We start from the raw sequence: 21,538 nt of genomic DNA on the forward strand, positions 1-21,538 counted from the left end.
TAATCTTCAACAAGTGTTATGTCCGTCAAGCTCTCTTTGGAAAAACAGACTGGATGGTCGCATCATTGGACGCAAACTAACACAGGAAATAGAGGACACTCCTTGTCTACCCACACAACGGACCTTGAGACCTTTGAAGAATAATATTGGACTGAAAAAGCAATGTTTTAAAATATATCTACTTAAATACCAGGAAACAGTCTTCAGATGACACATCAATCAAATCTCCCCCAAACTGTGGGTGAATGTTTATGTAAGTGGTGTCCATCTGAGATAAAGATCTTAACATTGCTTCGTTTCTTTGTCTGTGGGAAGACGGTAGGAAAAAAAATCAAGAACAAAAAGCTTTTTTGTCGCCTCTCTTTTTGTCTCAAATCCCAACGTGAATGTGTCGGCGAGCTTGTGGTATGCAACAAGATGAAAAGTACAGACCATCCCTTTGAAATCCTCCTCAAGTCAAAATTACCATTTCATTTCAACTCTAGCCAGGAAACAGAGCGTGGAGCCACTGTTAACTGCTTTAGGCGTATCGTTATTTGTTGTGTGGAGGAACATTATTGCCTGGGAAAATGTGTTGTGTGGGTGGTAGAAGTAAGCAGTTGGCGCAACCACAAAGAGAGAGATCAGTCCTATTTTCTCCATAGGAGGAACACATAAAAGTGAAAATAATGCCCATTATTACAGAAAAACAACATTAGCCTTTTGTGCTCCTAATAGCGTGCTGTCTAACAGGCGAGGAGTTGCCTCAAGCGCCACAACCGACCGGTTGACCTTACTCGGGTAACTGGATTTTTTTTTTCTCAAGCTCTAATTAGTCCACTTTGGGAGTTAAATGGGCTAACAGTTGAAATAACTGCTTTTTCCACCATCATCACATTAAAGCTTCATTTTGTTTTATTCGGTTGGCTTTATTTACTTCTCAGCTGCAGGGGTTGACCTGACCTACCAGTGGTGGCTGCTGGTCCTTCAAGGAGGGGAAGCTCACTTTTTTCCGGCCTACATCATAAAAGTGTTTATTTATTTATATGTAAATTCTTTCTCGCCCATGATGTGCAGCGTGCTGCACGAGGCTACTGTGTGACCGACCGGCTGTGAGTGTGAGTGCGAGTGACGGGGGGGAGAAGCTGCATCTGCTCGTTGGGGAAAGAAACCGCAGAGTGACAGAAGAGAGTCGCCAAACACAACGCTAGTCCATTTTTAACAAAGACAAAGTCGCTGTGGATCGGTGAAGTCTCCGGATCAGTTCAGAACAACAAAATGAATGGTTTGAACTTCAAGATTGCCGAGTCACTCATTTCACTGTCAATCAAAAAGGGATTCCGCCTCAGACAGATCATCCAATCATCATGCAGAAGTCGAGCGTAAGGGCCAGCCCACTGCCCGATAGACCCCCAGAGATGCCGAGCGTCCGACGGGCGGGACAAAACCCAGTATTTATCCAATCACCATCCAGTTTTGCGCAGCGGAACAAACCACTTTACGCATCATCATCGAAGTCAGTCGACGCTCAGTGTCCGACTGTGTAAAAGCTCCGTGGCGCTGCGGGGATGAATGAGAAGGAAGTCATGTCACTTACTTGTGATTAGGAGCTGATTCTGAACCAAAGATGGGGGTATTCTAGCGCATATTTAGTCGATGAAATGTACACACAGCAGGACATATTTCACCACTTTTCTTTTGTGGACATTTTAGGGGAAGCTGAGCTTCCCTTGCAGTCTCAGAGCAATCGCCACTGGTATATACCCTATGTACAGTTCTAGTCAGACGTTTACGTCTACTCATGAGAATGAATGTCATATCATTTTGGGTTCTTAATGATTTATTTGAACCGTTCGTTTACTATACAACATATACCTTAAATTGAATTAATGGACATTTTATTCCCCAACCCAAAAAGCACTCTTGCCGACGTTACACTGTTACACTTCAACCAATACTTGGTTAAACATCCCCTAAAGGGTGTTTGAGCATGGTCCACAAATGTTCCAAATGGCTGAGTTCTGGGCTTTGGGAAGGCCATCCAAAAAGCTTCATTTTAGTCTGCTTCATCCATTTCAAAACCAGTTTTGAGGTGTGTTCATTTTCGGTCACCGTCCTGTTAAAACACACTGAAGGCATCTGGCTTGACTGCTGCGAATTTGATGGTGTCGGTTTTGGAGCAGGGACTTCTTTCTGGGTTGGTACTGTCTCAGTGCATAACGAAACGTAACACTGGCTTCACCGTGGACAACGATAACCGTGTTCCAGCGGTTTCCAGTTCAGGGTAGGGTTGAGCCTTGTTCACCAATTTCTCCTCACCTGAGGGTGACAGTATTGGTCGCCTTGCAGACCTTGTTGAAGTGGCGACAAAATGCCAATAATTCAATACAATAACTTGTACTTTTGTACAATTGTTGACAGTAATGATTTTGGAATCTGCAGCTTCAGAAGATTTTCCCAACACGTGTAAAGCGACAGTTCTCTGTTTTGAGTAGCTGGACTCAGTCAGTGCTGTCAAACAATGGTTTTATGCTGCGAGTAAGAAGTTAATATGGGGTCAGACTTATTTAAGACTTAATTCCTTCAATCAAATTAAAAGTAATTTATAACCTTTATTTAATATCTGTCTGTCTCTCTCGGTTACAATAAGCCTACCTTGCAGAGCCTCGTCTTTCCATGTCAGTCCATCTGGCTCTTCCTCCGTACTAGGCTTCTGTTGCCTGAGGCATTCACTTATCGGGTCATCCTTGGGGGCCATCTTCTTGATGTATTCTTGGAGGCCTGTTGTTTCCTCCTGGATAGTGCCTGTGACGCTCACTAGTCCTCGGCCCCCCTCTTTTCGCTTTGTGTACAGCCTCGGGATGCTGGACGTGGGTTAGAACCCTCCATGCATTGTAAGGAGCTTTCTCGTCTTGATATTGGTATTTGTAGCTATCCTGTACATCTGTTATGTTGCCTTCAGGTAGTTCAACCCCTTTCCTCGTCTAGCTATCATTTGCCCACACTTATCTAGTCATAGCTCAGTTCAGTGGGTTCGGTGGCTCATGGTACACGGGGGACTGGGTCTCAAATACCAGTGTGACTGTTAACATCCAGGTGTGTGGGACAGGAAGTGTTTCTTCTTTCTCCGTGTTTCTGCGTCATGCGTTTACTCGGTAGTCAAATAAGGTGACACAGGAAAAAAGGTGACGCATACGGCGCGGGAGCGGGGCGGGACACTCTGTGATTTCAGTGGTGTCCAGATCATTGCGGTGGTCTGGGAGCTGTGTCATGGTGGTTCAAGAAGGGTGGGGTTTTGTTTGTGGAGGGACATCTCCCCTGGCCTTGTACTGGATGGTCTCCTGTCGGATGTCGTTGGTGGGTGGCCAGTGGTGGGCCCTTTCCTGCTCTCTTTCCTTCGTGTGGGGCTCACTCTGGGCCATGTACGGTGTGGCCTCCCACTCCCTGTCTGCTTGTGTGGGATGTGGTCCCTCGCCTGGCTTTAGGGGCTGGTTGTCCTTTGTCTCTCTAGTGCCCTCTCCCTGTCTGGGGTCGCTTTCCTGCTGGTCTACCCTGTGAGGGACTCTGGGAGGCTCTGCGGACTGAGACATTACCTCTTATTTTTTGGATTATTTTCACTCAGCTTTCTGCTTTGTGAACCATAGCCTGGTTTTGCTCCAATCCGGTATCCGGTGTTTTGGTGCGGTTGGCCTTCACTTTGCGTCACACAGGACTAGAGACCCACCTCTCAGGCAGTCTTGGTCTGACCAAATAAATCTTACTAACACTTACTAACACTTACTAAATTGAAGGGAAAGGTTTAACAATCCCGATAAAGCAGTGTCCCAAGTACAAAAATACATACAACCAACAATAAAGCCTCATTTTAGGGGGGAATCTCCACTCACAGCTAGTTTTCACTGCTGCGCCGTTCGGGGATTGAACACCAGTATAAACAAAATCTTCAAGTTAAACACTCTTAATGTACAAAATAATCATCAGACTTACTTCGTTCATATGATGCACACGGAGCAATTACCAACTCCGTGCTGTGTCTCCTTTCTGGCGCTAATTGTTTTTCTGTTTTATTCACATACCCCCCATTACAATGGGCTTTGGGAATTAACGATATTATTCTAAAAGCTAGCATAGCACTACTAGCCGAGTAAGCCGTAATGTTAATGTAGAAGGTGTTACTGAATTCCTTCATCAAAGAAAACTGCTGTTTTGTAAAATGGTCTTCTTACGATTACTTAAGAGCAGCTACTTGAAATGTTACTATCAGAAGGCTGTACTGTACAACTGATATTTGTTGTTGTTGGACATTGTTCAAAATATGCAAGCAGCACACTGAATACGTTACTTGTCTCACCTGTGGACCTCCTTTCTTCCTTCATCCTCGTGGGCAAAGAAAAGGAACAGACGAGCGAGCACTGATCACCAAGGACGATTTGCTAGTCCTTTTTCTCTCTTGGGCCCGTCCCTCTATAAGAGTCCATCTCTTCTCTTTCATCGCCTTTTCCTGCAGTCTCTTGAGAGCGTCCTAGCCAACAATCAAAAATACAAACAGAACATTAAAAAGCTCCATAATCCTTTGAATGGAAGTCATTGTAAGCAAACACTGTGATTATTTTTTTTCCTCTTCCTGTTTAATTATAGTTGAGGGTCACAGCAAAACAAACTGATGGTTATGCACTCAGTCAGGAGATTGATTGTTCAATTGATTGCTAAAACTACTTTCCTACTTTTTTTCTCATGCTTTGAACCCTGCAGTGAGTTGGCCAATTTATGACTAAAAACTACATTTCCCATGATGCTTAGAGTGCAGCTTCAGAAAGTAGTAACGTGGACGAGTGAAGTGGAAGCTAATATCACGTTTTGAAGTCTTATGCAGCGACCTCTGACACACCTGAATAAGTCTGATCAAGTGTAGAATCCCTACAGCTTCTGTTTGGACGACTCAGACCGTCATCCGTCCACTATCACCAACGGCAATATATTAAGGCCGGTAAAATTATGGAGTTTATTTTCTTTTTTTATGTGATTAATTCATTTTTAATTTATTTATTATTGTCCCAGGCTTAGTTCCCACAGGACAGCTTTTTTTCTGAATGAGACATCTTGCGAGATCTTGTGACACCCTTAGTAATTACCTATTTTTTGGGCCTCCTGGCACTCAGGGGATCGGCAGCATGCAACCCTGATTGGAGCATCCCTAGAGGCCATGTATGTATAAACATTCTCCGTGTACTGTATACAGTACAGATGGTTCTAGGCTGTGACCTTGGAGCGACACACACAACTCAGATTTCCATCTGCTTACACTTACATTGATGTACGTCTTATTCTCTCTCTCTCACTCCTTCCCCCTCTGTCCTGCTCCTCAGTTCTCTTCCTCCCTTTGTTGTCCCTGTTGTTGTTTCCATGTCTTAAAAATATCCCACCCCGATTGTGTTCTGTACATTTAGTTACCATGGTGATTGCCACATAGAGCAAGCAAAGGAAGCGTGAGTGTGTATGTTCACCTCTTTAATGTGTGTTCATGTGCCAATTGCAGTGCTATCAGCTATGCACAGCTATGCGTCCAATGCTAGTTTTTATAAAGAAAGCACAATTAAAGGAGAAACACCCACCTTCCCGTCTGTTTTGGTCCCTTTATGCTTTGTCTCATCTTTCTCATTTTCTCTCCTGGCTCTCCTTCATCCTTATCTTTCTCCACTAAGTCACAAGGACTTATGACTTTGGGAGTAAAATGATTACCAGTTTTGCAGCTTGAGAGTCACACAGTAGAGGACGGTGTGTGTATTCTTCGAAGACTCTTCCTGAAAGGCCTTTGTTTCCTCAGTTTCACAATTACCACTCCGCGTGAGCATAAGAAACAAATCTATACATGTGCGGACTGAAAAAGGTGCAGCTCAAGAGGGCTGATGGTTTTGGCTAATGGAGGTTACACACATACACACCAACACACACAAGCAAGAGCGGGGATTTGAGATGGAAGCTGTCTCCTCAGCTAGCTGATAGTCTTGCTACAGTAAATCAAGTTGCTACACCAACACCAGTTTCTGATAGCTTGGAGTAACCCCACTTTCTCCTCCAGCAACCAATCCCTTCAAACAAACTTGTCTAATGAAAATACATTCCTGAGTTTGGCGGATTTAGCGGATTTCTCCTTTTGCACTGCGTGTGCTTCTGTAAATGTTTGTGTGCAAGTAGGAAGGGTGGTGGCTGTTGAGGGGGTGAGCAGAACTGGCAGGAGCCCATTTGATAAAATGCTGACACTGGAGCACTGAGCATTTCTGTGTGGAATGAGCTATATATCACCAAACAGCTTAGAAACACCTAGAAGGAGTAGACAGCAAGATATAATAAGGGAGAGAAGGTTGCAGGTAGGCAGTAGTAAGGACAGGAATGGAGTTTGCATGTTCTCCCCCGGTTTTGCTCCAGTTTTCCAGTTTTCTCTCCCAGTCCAAAAACATGCAAGTTAGTTACAATAAATTGCCCATAGTTATGAATGTGAATGTTAATGGTTCTTTGTCAATACGGTATGTGCCTTGTGACTGACTAGGTAACCAGTCTGGGGTCTACCCCCTCTCATGCATTCATCCATCTTCTTCTACTTATCTGAGGTTGGCCTCAGCTGTTCAAAAGCACAGTTTCGTTGTATTATTCCTCTTCCTTGTTTTTTTCCATTATTGTGACCATGCCAATAACTGTGAGAAATGCATCCAGTTCTTGTCCGCCTCCAGTTTCTTATATTGCGTCTGGCATTTTTATATTAATATGACATTTTTCTCTATTGACTTGGCTTGGCTTGATTTGGCTTCCAAAAGAAATTACATCCTCAAAATAACATGGACAAACCTCCAAAGCATTTGACAGACAGACTGGATTCTCACTCTAATGGTTGTTTTTTCCAAAACGGATTTGTTTCATTGTAAAAGTCCTCACGTGCACAACAGTCTGTTCAATTGTCAAAATTGGTCAAGAACATACTATAATATCATGGATACCATAGATGAATCCCTTGGAACATTGGATAAATTGACGGTGCCCACGGTGGATGTCCAATACAACTATGCGTGCTGCTATTTCCAAGAATGGTGTGGCCACTCACATGCCCAGATTTGGCCCATACGACACACAGAAGCTCCTCATCTTCTTGGGCCGCCTTTATTCTGAAAATGAGAGAGGTCTTGCTGGGTCTCACCTACCAAACTATGTCATTGTGTGGGACACTATCAAGTTCCACCAAGTGCTTCTTATCAGGGCCTGGTTCAGTACTCTTCCAAGGATGGTCGTGGTGTTTCTACCACCTTACGTCTTGTTGCTCTACTCCTGTTGCACTTTGTTACTTTATGATTATTGAGTTGTAGCTGTTGGTTAGTTATTTTTGTTGTGTCTTATTTTTGGTTATTTACTGGAACCATTGCTTTTCATTCAGAGGTACTCTGACTACCTGATTTTTTTTGCATGTTTATCTGTGGACTATTGCGCTCTATGTGAGCTGTTCATTGAAGATTGTATCTTTACTAATTTTGCCTCATCTCCGGGGTCCAATCCTACACAAAACATGACATAACGTTGGTTTCCTGGGATGGACATCGCTTTTAAGCCAAGTCCACAAATAGGGTTGATATCGAAGCTTGGCGAAGGCCATTTCAGAAGCCTGCTTAATCATTCCACTTTGGGGTCCTTGTCCTGTTTGAACACTCTTGCGACTCTACTTGTTGATTTGAGGTGACTGATTCCATCCATCCATCCCCTTGTCAGGGATGAGATCCTGCCCCAAGTGGAGGAGTTTAAGCATCTAGGGGACTTGTTCACGAGTGAGGGAAGGATAGAACGCAAGATCGACATGCGGATTGTGGTGAAGAGGGAGCTGAGCTGAAACGCAAAGCTCTCAATTTACCGGTCGATCTACGTTGTTACCCTCAGCTATGTTCATGAACTTTGGGTGGTGAACGAAACGGCAAGATTGTGGGTCCAAGCGAAATGAGTTTTCTCCATAGAGTGACTGGGCTGTCCCTTAGAGATAAGGTGACAAGCACTGTCACATGGGAGAAACTCAGAGAACTGCTGCTCCTCTGCATCGAGAGGAGCCAGATGAGGTGGCTCGGGCATCTGATCAGGATGCCTCCTGGGGGGAGTGTTCAGGGCATGTCCGACCAGTAGGAGGCCCTGGGGGAACGTTGGAGAGATGATGTCTCTCAGCTGGCCTGGGAACACCTTGGGATCCGCCGTAAGCAGCTGGATGAAGTAGCCGGGAAGAAGGAAGTCTGGGCTTCCCTGCTTTAAGCTGCTGCCCCAGTGACCCGACCTGGGATAAACGGAATAAGATGGATGAATGGATGGAAGCAAGTCAACTACAGTAACCCTTCATTTATCGTGCTTAATTGGTTCCAGACCCAACTATAATAGTGATGTATATTGATAAGCAAATTTTTTCATGGTTAGAGCAAAAAAAACTGCTTTACGGTCTTCTAAACACGATTTTAAGCATTTTAACACTGGAGCTGGACGAAGAAGCTGGGGAGAGAGAAGTCTGGGCTTCCCTGCTTTGGCTGCTGCCCCCATGACCCAACCTCTGAGAAGTGGAAGATGAATGGATGGATTCCCCTTAGTTTTGCCAGTGTTCAGGAACAGCTCTCTATATTCATTTTCCTGTCCATCCTAAACCCCCCCACCACAGAGTCATCAGACAACTTCTGCAGGTGGCACGATCCAGAAAAGGAAATTGCTGATGATATCATCAGACAAGATGCTGACCAAATGCAGTGTGGTGTGTCTGACATGAAGTAAGTGATCCATGACACTGTGGATGCTGGAACACCCATCTGAAGCACTTTATCACAACAACACAAGAAATGGTAATGAAAGCAATTATGAACGAACACGACTCTCACAGTATCTCCACTACCATGCAAGTGGGAGTGAGCATGTTGCAGCAAAGCCAGCATCATCTGTAGATTCTACACCAACGCGGGGTTGGTAGGCAAACTGTACAATTGCAGGTGTGTCTGTGGAAGTGGTGGTGACTGCTGTGGAAACTGAGGTGTCAAGGTAAAGTGGGTAAGAAACACCAGGGGGTGGTGAGCTGAACCTGTTAAAAAAGCCTTTCAGCTCATTCCCCCTATCGAGTGTGCCCCCCTGTGGGCGATGGTCCTTTGAAGAAAAGCCATTAATCTACCTCATTCCTCCGCACACCTCTACAGCCTAGTTCTGCTGGAGTTTAGATTCCAGCTTTCCGCAATACGAGTCCTTGGCCTCTCTCAGGCACTCTACACAAGTTAACGCTCCTGATCGAAAAAAAAATCATGTGTACCCCATGTCGGTTCAGTAATAGTCACACCTACATGTGGCACTGTAAACAGACCAGCAGACATCACATGACACACCAAAACTGTAGAAGAAGAAAGAACATGTGCATAAGGTTAGTCCACTTGTCCAGCTTGCGTAGACGGACAACAAAGTGGAATTACAGCACTTCTGCGACTCACTTTGGAGTATAAGACAAATAATATCAAGACAATGTCGACTGGGAGTCATGCAGATTGAAATATTTAGATATTGTGTTGGCTAAGCATGCACGGCCAATCGATCTGCGTGGATTTTTTTAATTTGGGAGACCGGTGATCTGCCGATCACTACATATGAAACCGATCTTATCCACTGGTATTATTCACAGATCCTGTCTACCTTCACAAAGATCTAAAAGTCAGCCACTGTCCTCTATTGCGCTGCCAGTCTGACAGCTAACAATCAAGCTAGCTACAATTTTTTATGATTTTTGGCATTCCCAAAATCGCTGCTTTTTTTTTCGTGGAGAACGTAACTCTGTGGTGACCATGAAGGAGAAAGATCTTGACACGCATGGAGGATGGACGAAATATCTACAAGTGGTCGCACTAATTACGTGTGCGGGGTGCACGTGGGGCGCACGACACACATTGTAGTCCGTAAGTGCAACGTATGAAAACAATTTTGCCCAAACCTGACGCCAGCAAAACATACAAAAGACACACGTTGGCCATACGTACGAAGACGTGTGACGTGTGTAAGCTTGTTTTGCAACCTGAAAAAAATGTAAGCGGCCGCAGATTTTGCCGCCCTGGAAGCTGTTTTCAGGACACCCAGAAGGGCCTGAAAACATTGCCGTGTGGACAGGCCCTCAGTCTCACCTTGATTTGGCGCTATATCCTCTCTTTCACCAGATCAGAAGGCCCTCTTCTTCTGGCTGAGTACTTCCTTCACATTACTGGTGATCCAGTGTGCTCCTGGATGGAATGATGATAATTCCCGCCAGAAATTGATGTATCGGGTGATACGATGCTGACTGTATGAATTTCATCTCAAGCTGATTCATGTGAGGCAGGAGGTGGAACGTACACGGTACCGTATGGAGGAGAATTCCTGTGGCAGACAAAAAGGGCATAATCCCACAAGGAAAAGGTCAATGTTAAAGGTACAGAGACGTTTATTTGTCTTGAAGTCCAGTAAGAACGCACTGACGGTGAAGCCTGCGTGTGGCCACGTCAACTGCTACAGTCACGGTTCTCCTCCTGTGTTCTCATCAGTGTGCCTAGCTCATCCATTTTATTTGCCATTTATAAGACCTCAACGCCCCCATAAACGTATAAGGAATCAAGGTCTTGTACTTTCTTTTCCTCTCTTGCACTTCAGTATCATCTTCGCCGTCCTGGCTGTCTTCTCCGAAGCTCAGAGGGCGACTAAGGTCTGCAGGCAGTGAGAGCCTGCAGCTGGTCACGCGTGAAACGGAACATCTGAGTGATGCCCCATGAAAAAGCATGCAGAAGTACACAAAGGCCCGGAAAAAAAACATTAGAGGTTTTTAGCACATTTCCACGCTTTGCTTGACACTCCCTGTAAGTATAAAAAAAGTCACAAAAATATCAACAAACAAACCACAAACGGGTGCTGCTACAGATAGCCGTTCTCATGGCGTCATGTTAGAATGAAAAAGTATCTGCAACATCTATTCTAATCCGGAGCATTATAAGGTCAGCCCTGTATTTAGAGAGTTCATTTTAAGACATCGACATCAAAACACAAGCAAAATATTTCCCTTGACTGCAAACCAACACCTTAGTGGAAAGTAAATAAAGTGAGATGAGCAAAGTTAGCATGTCTTAACCTGTAAACTGGGGATATGATTGCTGGGCTGACTTTCAGGATCTGCATACATGCTGACATGCTCATATTTAACAAAATATCAGACAATCAATATTTTATTGTTAGCCCATAATACCCCATGGTGACACGCGCTTTAAAATGTCCTAAAATGGGCCCTACACAGCTTTGTGTTTGACTTTGAACTCATTAGCTCCCTAAGTCGTGTATACAAAACTCTTGGAGTGGTTGTCACGCAACAGTCGTGTGACTATCCCAAGATATGGCTTCCCCCCCCAAAAAATCTGTAAAAATAAATTTAAAAAATACATTTGAAAATTACATTTTTTAAAAATGCCAGTGTGACAGGTAAATACATATGAAGGAGGTAGCTAATTTCCAAAAGCTTTTGTTTTCCATTAATCGTCATTTTAAAGTCATTTAACAATTCTAATGCATTGATAGGGTGTCAAATATTACAATTCTACAGTTCTTACAATATGTATGTCCGTGACGTGCGAAATCCTCAAACCTGCCATGAAAAAAAACAATAACATAAAATAAATATTATTTGTCCACTGAGCTGTATCATAAATGTATTTTCTGTTTGATTCCAATCATTTTTTAAAACATTTTCACTGAATTTGCAAATTTCACTGAATTTCCTGATCAAATACAGGACAGAAAGCTAAGATGAGGCTGCCGCGAGCGTCTCCTGTCGGCTTAGCGTGCGAGCCCTGCCTACTGTGTGAGTGCACTCAGTTGGATTATGGCGCCTGCCAGTTTTTCTGTCGCCAATAATATTATGTTGCAGAAACATTTATTATACACTATGACTTTCTACAACCCATGTAATGCCTTCAATGTAAATCATTATTCTTGCTAATCAGACAATAACATCCACAGAAATGTCATAACGGAGCCACTTACTCGCTTCATCTTGAGGTATGGGGGCGTGTGTGACGTGGAAGGGGCTTGTCACTGCCGTCCATAGAGAGGAAAGGCCATCATTTTTGACCAGCACAAGCTGCCAGGATAGAGGACTATATACCCAAGCTCACCAGTAGGTGATGAGACTTTTACAACAAAGTATCAGAACTTTTCCTGGAGAAGGAAAGGCTGCATGTACTTCATATAAAAGGGTTCTCTTCTTTTTCTTGTTATCCTCTTAATGAGCTCCAGTCCGGACATCACTAGTATAACTGCTGTTTTACTGTGCATATGACAATAAAACTCTTGAATCTTGAATACAGAATATGTATATTCTGTATGTAACATCACAGATCTTTGACATTAAATAGTATTTTTAAAAAGCAAACAAAAAATGTGGTAAAAGACACTTAATACAATCTTCCATGGCTCATGATTCAATATGTGAATGCCTTGTCATGCTTTCTACCCTCTAACAGACTAACTAACCTCTACTAGTCATTATGCCTGCCCACAAGCTTTGTGCTAAGATGAACTAATGAGCTCTTTTACGATGCTGTGCAATCAGAAATGCATAACAAACCACGTGTCTCATTACTGAACAAATGACAAATGGGGAGGACAATCAACATCATGTGTCTCACTGTTGACTGTCGTCCACTTCTTCTCCAGCTGTTCCTTGTCATCCTTCAGTGTCCTCTTCAAACAGCTCTGTTTCCTCCTGGGAGCTCAGAGCACTGCCAGCCGAGCCACCTTGTCGACAGCTGGCTCCCATGGTCGGCCATCGCCATCTTTTTCTGTACCCTGAAATAGAGAGAAAACCACATCACTCCTTACGGTAAGCATACATAACTCTTACTGCAGGTGCCAACAATGGTCAGAAACAAGCCAATGTATTCTCTAACTCACAGCACCACAAGAGAATCAGAGATCCCATGTGACAGCATCAAAGAGCCAAGGTTACAGCCCCTGAATGTGCCCGCATTGAAGTAATTCCCAGGTGTACAGGCAATGGCCCCTTCTCTGCACGCTCCAGTGGGATCAGGAAAGGTCACTTGGCAACATAGGTCAAAGCTTTGATCCAATCAGAGGAAAATCCAGTGACGGGAGGGCTTTTATGTTTGCAGGAAATGGTTGGCTGTCATTTTGTATTTCAGAGGAAACACACTGAGCTAAAGGCAACCAGGTAGTATCCCCAATTATTACACAAAATTGCTTTAGGTTCTTCTAAACTAACATAACATTTATTATTGAACTGCATATTTTATGACCTCCCAATGAAAGCCCTTAGAAAGATACAGCATGTATGCATGCAGCCAGTGAAAAGGCACAGATATTGACCCTAAAGAGCGAGAGTGACCTTGCAGGCTCTGAACATTTTCTCCTCTACACCCCCTCCTCCAATCCCTCCGTCTCTCTTTCTCTTGCTGCATGCACTTGATCCCTGAAATGAATGCCTGTGCCGGAGTGCTTAAGTAAAAACTACATTAGCAAGGCAAATAGCAGCAAGGCTTTTGTTAAAAAACAATGGATGCTCCCAGATATAGCCATCTCTCGCTACATCACGGTCCGAACATTGCTCCCTCACTGTATTGCGGTTTTTCGGAAATGTAGTAATTAATCAGTAACTGCTGTTTGGTGGTTGATTATGGCCTATTATTATTAAAAAAAAAAAGCATATTTAAGCAAATTGTACATATTTTTGCCCGTTTTAAGCATGCATAAAAATGGTTAAATGTAGTAAAATACAAATATAAGCCATTAAGACTACCATTCATCTTGTGAATCTAGTATTGTAGTGATTAGGTTTCAGTAATTGTTCGGTGAGACAAGCACCAGACTTGAACAAAAGGCTTTTATTGCAGGTTTAAATTACCACGCGCCATACACAATAATAATAACATAATAATAACAATCTGTTTGAGCATGTCTGTGTGGAGTGTACATGTTCTCCCTGTGCGTGCGTGGGTTTTCTCCGGGTACTCCTGTTTCCTCCCACATTCCAACAACCAATCCAGGTGAACCACACCTCTCCCCCAAAGTGGGTCGGGATAGGCTCCAGCATACCCCTGCGACCCTAGTGATTATAAGCGGCATAGAAGATGAATGGATGGATAACAATAACAATAATCATAACAATAAAATGGGCTACTGTTGTGGGCTATGGCCCACTTATGGGGCAACGAAACGAAAACACAACACATCCACAGCAAGTTACCAAGGTAAAACTCAACTGTGAACCCCCAATACCACTTCCTGTCCACCACCCGTTCTGCTTCCCTACAAGGTAAACTGTCTTAAACCTGATTTGGTTAGCGTTCGTTTTGATTAGAGTCAGACCGTCTGGAACAAATTCATGAGGCTAACCAAGGTTCCGGGTCACACGGTGGCCAAGTGGTTAGCATGTTGGACACACAGTCAGGAGATCTGGAATCTTTGCTTGGGCAACATGTTAAACTTTTCATTGCTGTCACCCAGACGAGGACCAATCAGTGTGGGTTTCAATGATTGACCAATGAGAGGACAGGATGCTAATCATACTAGGTAAACATGGAGGAAAAAAAATAATACTTGCCGTGTCAGATTTCCCAGAACTATCTCTATCCATCTATCCCAGGTCGGGTCACGGGGGAAACAGCCTAAGAAGGGAAGCCCAGACTTCCCTCTCCATAGCTACTTTGTCCAGCTCCTCCCAGTGGATCCCGAGGCATTCCCAGGCCACCTGAGAGACATAGTATCTACAACGTGTCCTGGGTCTTCCCCGAGGCCGCCTACCGGTCGAACGTGCCCTGAACACCTCCCCAGGCAGGCGTCCAGGAGGCATCCTGACCAGATGCCTGAACCACCTCATCTGGCTCCTCTGAATGCGGAGGAGCAACGCGTCTACTCAGTACTTCAGTACTGTCAGTACTGCTCAGCTTATCTCTAAGACGGAGTCCAGCCACCCTACAGAGAAACCTTATTTCGGCAGCTTGTACCCGCGATTTTGTCCTTTCGATCACTATCCAAAGCTCATCACTATAGGTGAGGGTATGAATGTAGATCCACTGGTAAATTGAGAGCATTGCGTTTCGGCCCAGCTCTCTCTTCACGACAACGGACTATGCAGAGTCCACATCACTGCAGACGCCGCACCAATCCGCCTGTTGATCTCCCGTTCAATCCTTCCCTCACTCTTGAACAAGAACTCCAGGTACTTAAACTCCTCCATTTGGGTCAGGATCTCATCCCCATTCCACGATGGCACGCCAACCGTTTCCGAGCGAGAATCATGGACTCTGACTTCAAGGTGCTGATTGTCACTCCAGCCGCCACACACTCGGCTGCGAACCGCAAAAAGAAGAGACCCAGTCCTGCGGCCACCATACCGGCAGCCCTCAATGCCCGGGCTGCACCAAGAAATTCTGCCCATAAAAATAATTAACAGAATCGGTGACAAAATGACAAAATGAATATCGTGATGTAAAAAAAATGGCTACATGAGTAATTCTTAGCGGCAGAATAAACATATCAAGTAAGTTTTCACTACTTTACACGGACATTTATGTAAGTTTACAGTATGCCCAGATCCGGTACTAGCAAGAGTACACAATCAACACTGGCCCCTTTTACTCTTCTGAACTACTTTGATGACCCCAAATTTGCTCTGCATGTGAATGCATTGCTCACATGGCCACAGCTGCTCGTTGCTTCCCATGTGCAGGGTTTGCTACGCGTTGGCGATGAGTTTTGACAATCTCGTTTGTCGCCTACTGTGTGTGGAAACCATTAAGGATGCACACGGCACTTAAAGTATGTTTGTTGTATTTTGTTGTTTCTGGTAAGATTAAAACTTTTAAAAGTTGATACGTTTTGCGGCTGCAGACAAATTTTCTTTCGTGGCAGAGGAGGCTAAATGGATGTTTTGATCATCGAGGTTGCCGACCCCGGTCTATCTCATTAGATGATGTAAGTGTACCTAACGGTCGGGATAGCCAAAAAACATGTCATTATTTTTCTACCGTCCATTATATTTGAAATGTTGTTTATATTGACAGAATTATATTGAGTTTTATTGGGATCATTTCTCGGAATGACAGGACTGCTGCATTCACATGCATCTCTGTATTCGCGTATGACTGCAGTAAAAATCTAAAAATGCAGAACAAAACACATTTTCACACCAATGTCCTCCTTATGTCCTCTACTAGACAGACAGACACACGAAGACACAAAGTCCCTCCATGATCAAATGCAACACTCGCAAATATCACCACCCATCCCCTCAAAACGCAAACACCGCCAAAGTTAGACTGATGAGACATAAATGAATATGTGGATAGCTGTGATCTCCACCCTGTCTTCTCCCAAGACTGGATATTAGCGACAAGACACAAAATACATTTCAACAATAAATGACTTTAGTGAGGAGGTGATTGGGGAACAATAATTAACGATGAGCATGCAGCAGTACAAAGATGCTCTCCAAAGACTTGCCTGCTGAGCCCCTGGGGACAGAATGGAGCTTCAATTAACTGACAGGCGGATGTATTAGAATTTCTATCATGGGCCTGGGTAGGATAGTGAGATGCAGGACGACAGTGCTTTGAAAACCAGTGTGGTTTCCCCATCAAACACGTCCTCCGGGTCCTTTGATCTGTTGGGTGGTATGTGTCCTTGGAGATACATGTCTACTTCCTCAAAGCTCTTTGTCGCCTGCACCTCATTTTGCCGTGCTATAGCAAGATGAGCTGCATTCAGAATACTCTGTGCGTGCACAAACACACAAGATATGATCATCTAAGAGGTAAACAATAATCCATCCTTCCATCCGTTTCCTATACTGTTTATTCTGTTCAGGGTCACAGTGAGGCTGGAGTCTATTCCTGCTGACTTGGGTGGACAACATCAACTGATCGCCTGTCAGTCACAGAGGTTTGAACTGCTGTTTTGGCTTTATGGGATTCTCCCAAATCCTGTAATATTTGTGTAGGTGTATTGCCCTTTGTCTCCATTTTTCCATGTGCCTTTCTTTTCTTATTGTTACCACATTATTCCACCTGGGTTTTATCTCATATTAGTGTGTTTCACCTACCTAGACGTTGCTTTTTGCTTTTTGTAGGATTAAAATGTATTTTATGGCCTGCCTCAGATTGCTTTCGTCAACTTCTGCTATGGTTGATCACGAACGCTGAAGAGTCGCCACTGTGATTTCGTACCAAGAATGTTGAAGAAGCAAACGTGATCGGTCCTTGTGTCCATGGGATGATATCATGACTCCATTACCAGAACAACAGGCTCCCGAGTTGAGTTGACGATCACGTCCCGTTGGATATCTACATCAAATTTCTGCAGAAACTGCACGTATCTCTCGTCCTCATCTAACACGCTTTTACGACAAAGTTCTGCTGCAAAAGCCACATCCAGCAGATCCAGTCCTTGGGCCTTTGTTGGTAAGTCTCATTCCCGTGTTTATTCTGCTTGCAAATCTACCCGGAGCCCTCGCTTCTTGTGCTTGTTGTGTACTCTGCCCCTGTAATCTGCCAATGAAAATATTCCATTTATTAACATGGAATCCTATATTGCGGAAATTCATTGATCGCGGTCGGGAACCAAGTAACCTCTATCAATGTGGAATGACTATACTGAAAATGATGTCCATTGAGCCTACAAACACTTTCTAAGTATCTACTGCATGTATGGGCAAGGTTTTTGACCCCGGCCCACGTTGGGTTAAAAAATCTGGCCGAGGGGCCGTCTATGTATAGGTGGTCATCAAAGCTCAACATACTCACGGTGCAACGAAACGAAAACACATCCACAGCAAGTTAACGCATCACATAAATCCACTACTACTACTATGTGGGTGATAAGCAACAACTAAGTGCTAAATATAACACGTAACTTAAGATGCTGTTTACAAGTGCCTGCAAGGCATGCTGGGTAGCCCAGCAGCAACAACAATATGAACTATGATCAATAAAACATTGGCTCTCAATCAGTATGTTAACGTCCCTCCTTGTTTGCTTCCCTGACGACCTCAACATCAATCAAGCAAAAGTGCAACAAACACGACAAAATGTTTGGAGCGAGAGTACCACAAGCTGCCCAGCATGCCTTGCGGGGACATGAGGCGTGGGTATAGTGTGTAGACATTTATTTGTATGCTCATGTGCTAGCTACAGATTGCATGTGAGTATTTCCTGTGTGACTCAAGCGTGCCACAACAGCACTGCAAGTCATCTTGCCGGCTACAGCTTAGATGTTAAAAGGCTTAAAAAGGGGAATTTGGAAAGGTATTAAGACACTTGGCGGGCCTGATCTACAGGATGCTTTTGACAAAAATTGTCCATTGAGACAAATCACTCAAAGAAGAGAAGGGAGAAGAACTGAACAAGCAGAATACAAATATAATGGAATACATATACATACAGTATATAATAGAATACAAATATAAATAAGTCACAAGGACTTTAGGAGAATGCAGGAAGGAATGCCACAACAAAATATGAGATAAGAGCAAAAGTAATATCAGCGCCGCACGGGGCATTTTAAATAGCATTATCAAGAATAGCTTGAAGAAAGAAGGTTACCCTCAATATTTCACAGATGGAAAAGAAACAAAGGACAATATGGATGAAGTGGTTAGAGTGTTCCATGACGAACAAATCTGGAAGGAATTATTCCAAACTCCCCAACATGGGGAGACTGGAGTGATGCCACTGATAGGAACCCCAGTTCAATGTTCCTCAGTAGCGTTACAAAAAATAGACATGGTAAATAGTCTGTAAAAAAAGGTCATCAAAGACATTTCAGGACCATCAACTGACATCAGTAATTTATCATTTCAGACTGGAAAATTCCCAGATAAAATGAAAACAGCCAAAGTAGTACTGATCTACAACACTGGAGACACCAATTTATAAATTATAGTCCACTTTTCATACTTCTACTCCTCTCCAAATGTATTGAAACAATATTCAACAACAGGTTAGACAAATTCCTAAGTAAATGTAAATGACTTGCTTTCATCCAGCCAATATGGATGCAGAACAAACATCTCAGCATCAATGGCACTAATTGAAATAACAGAAATAATCACCAGTGTGAAAGATCGGAAACAGTATGCAGCTGCACTATTTATGGACCTAACGAAACAATTAGACACAACGAACCACAAAATCTTATTGAACAGGTTAAAACGCTACAGTATTTGGGACGTTGTCCTGACCCGGGTGAAACGCTACTTATCAAACAGGAAACAATACACTCTTGATCAAAGTTTTAAGACCAGTTGAAACATTGCAAGAATAGCAAGAAAACCTAAGAAGGTTCTGAGTAGAGCTTCAAAATGCAAAAAGAAGAAATGAGAGTGAGACCAAAAAAAGGTTCTGACTAAGCAATTTATTGTAAACAAGCCATCATTCCGTCTTCTATGCCGCTTATCCTCGCTAGGGTCACGGGTATGCTGCAGCCTATCCCAGCTGACTGCGGGCGAGACCTGGGTACACCCTGGACTGGTCGCCAGCCAATCACAGGGCACATACAGACAAATTCACTCTCACATTCATACCTATGGGCAACTTAGAGTCGCCAATTAACCAATTAACATGCATGTTTTTGGGAGGAAACCGGAGTACCCGGAGAAAACCCATGCATGCACAGAGAGAACATGCAGACTCCACACAGAGATGCCCAATGAAGATTCAAACCCAGATCTTCCCGATCTCTCAAGTTTCTTCCTCAGCATTGACAGCTCCTCAATCTCCTCTTCCGCACTGTCATTTCAACCCCACAGCAACACTCTCTCTCCACTCTCGTGGACCCAATGCCGTGTATCGTCTCGTCTTTTGAGTTGGGTGTGTCCTGACACACCTAGTACTGTAATTAGGCGGGAGCCAGAATGAGATTCTGACGGCGTGATACCCTTGGGCAAATATATCACCGTTTCACGGTATTATAATTACAGCTCTAAAATGTGTTATGAAAAAAAAAACATTTCTGTTAACAGTCTAATGCAGCGGTTCTCAAATAATAGGGGGTCCCTCTGGGGGAGTGTGGGAGGCAGGGAGGACTTTCAATATTAGTGCAGACCTGCCAACATGTATGAATTTGACAGAATCGTCATGCAATTTGACTCTTGAATACACTGGATGCTTCGCTGCGCTCCATTTTGTTGCATTTTGCTGCTTTCAGTTTCAAGTACAGATAAATAAATAGGGTCACAAAAACACAGTACTTAGTGAAGAAATAATGAAGAACTAATGAAGAACTCATGAGGAGCTAATGACTAAGGCACATACATTTAGACTAGTTACTGAGGAACTAATAAAGAACTAATGAGGAACTAATGAGTAGAGTAGTTACTGAGGAACTAAGGCATATAAATTTAGAGTAGTTACTGAGGAACTAATGAAGAACTAATGAGGAACTAATGAGTAGTGGTTAAAGTTTGGGTTAGGTAGGTTTGTTCCTCATTAACTACTGTCATTTTGTGTACCTTACATTTCTGTCCTGCCAAAAAATGATTGAGTCTAATAGAACTGGTCTAATAGAACATGATGGAAGTGGAACATATGTATTTCAAATAAATAACAAAAAACTAACTGAATAAATCAGTAAATAATAAAATAAAATGCAGTTCTTAATGCAGTCTACTGTGCCTTATCCTGCAACTCAAGTCACAACACCATAAATATCAATGCAGTACGCTTGGCTTTTTAACGTTTTTAATCATAATCTGAACACAACACACACTGCTCTGAAAATGATCACTAGTCCAGATGTAGGTCCGATAAAAACACAGATGCTTTCAGGCATCACTGTGTGAGCCCCACTGGGAACACCACTGATAGCATCTGCTATGCCATTTCTTTAATTGCATGCCGCACCTTATGAAAATTCAAAACCAATGTCTGACATGTTCTGCAAGTATCAGAGAGAAACCCTCTTGCCCAAGGATACTTTGGCATGATCACAGGAGTATCGAACCCACAACCTTCAGGTTGGGAGACGACCACTCTACCACCTGAGCCATTCCACCCTACAATACCATCTGTGATGATTAGTCCGTTCCAGAAGGTCAGATTCAAACCAACATGGACTCTCACCAAAGCAAATTTTCCCATAGAAAATCATCTAAAGCCAATCAATCCGTTCCAGAAACCCAAAAATGATAACACATAACACATTTTGTAGACAATAATTATCGTTTTACATGCAGAAAATGGTGCAAAAATAATTACAAATGACAAATGAATGGACAACTGAACATTTAACATCATTTTTACCTAGATTTGTTGGATAATGGATAATTTAATGGATAATGCCAAGACCAAGGAGAAGCCAGACCCTGGAGATTCTGTTCTGTCATTCTAGTCTACTGTTGGGGAACATTCCGGATTCCTGGTGAAATACTTTTGTACATTTCCCGTAAGAATTTTTCAGTAGAGATCGAGAAAGCCGTAACTATTAATGCTGCACTTCAGGCAATAAGGAAGTTGAATTTCCTAAAAATAAAGGAATAATTCACAGTGTTCAA

The 21,538-nt window shown here is 43.3% G+C and overlaps 1 long non-coding RNA gene across 1 annotated transcript in view; it reads right to left on the reverse strand.

Annotated features, from left to right (window-relative positions):
• The window catches only part of LOC129182680 (uncharacterized), a 32,966-nt gene that overhangs the window by 1,972 nt on the left and 9,456 nt on the right, over positions 1-21,538 (reverse strand). Inside the window, exons 2-4 of the long non-coding RNA XR_008570680.1 lie at positions 12,663-12,822; positions 10,140-10,371; positions 4,331-4,501 (exon numbers count right to left, since the gene is read on the reverse strand). This is a non-coding gene — a long non-coding RNA (uncharacterized LOC129182680). The remainder of the gene's footprint in view (positions 1-4,330; positions 4,502-10,139; positions 10,372-12,662; positions 12,823-21,538) is intronic.

The sequence above is a fragment of the Dunckerocampus dactyliophorus genome, chromosome 6 (assembly GCF_027744805.1).
Source record: "Dunckerocampus dactyliophorus isolate RoL2022-P2 chromosome 6, RoL_Ddac_1.1, whole genome shotgun sequence".
Classification (NCBI taxonomy): Eukaryota; Metazoa; Chordata; class Actinopteri; order Syngnathiformes; family Syngnathidae; genus Dunckerocampus; species Dunckerocampus dactyliophorus.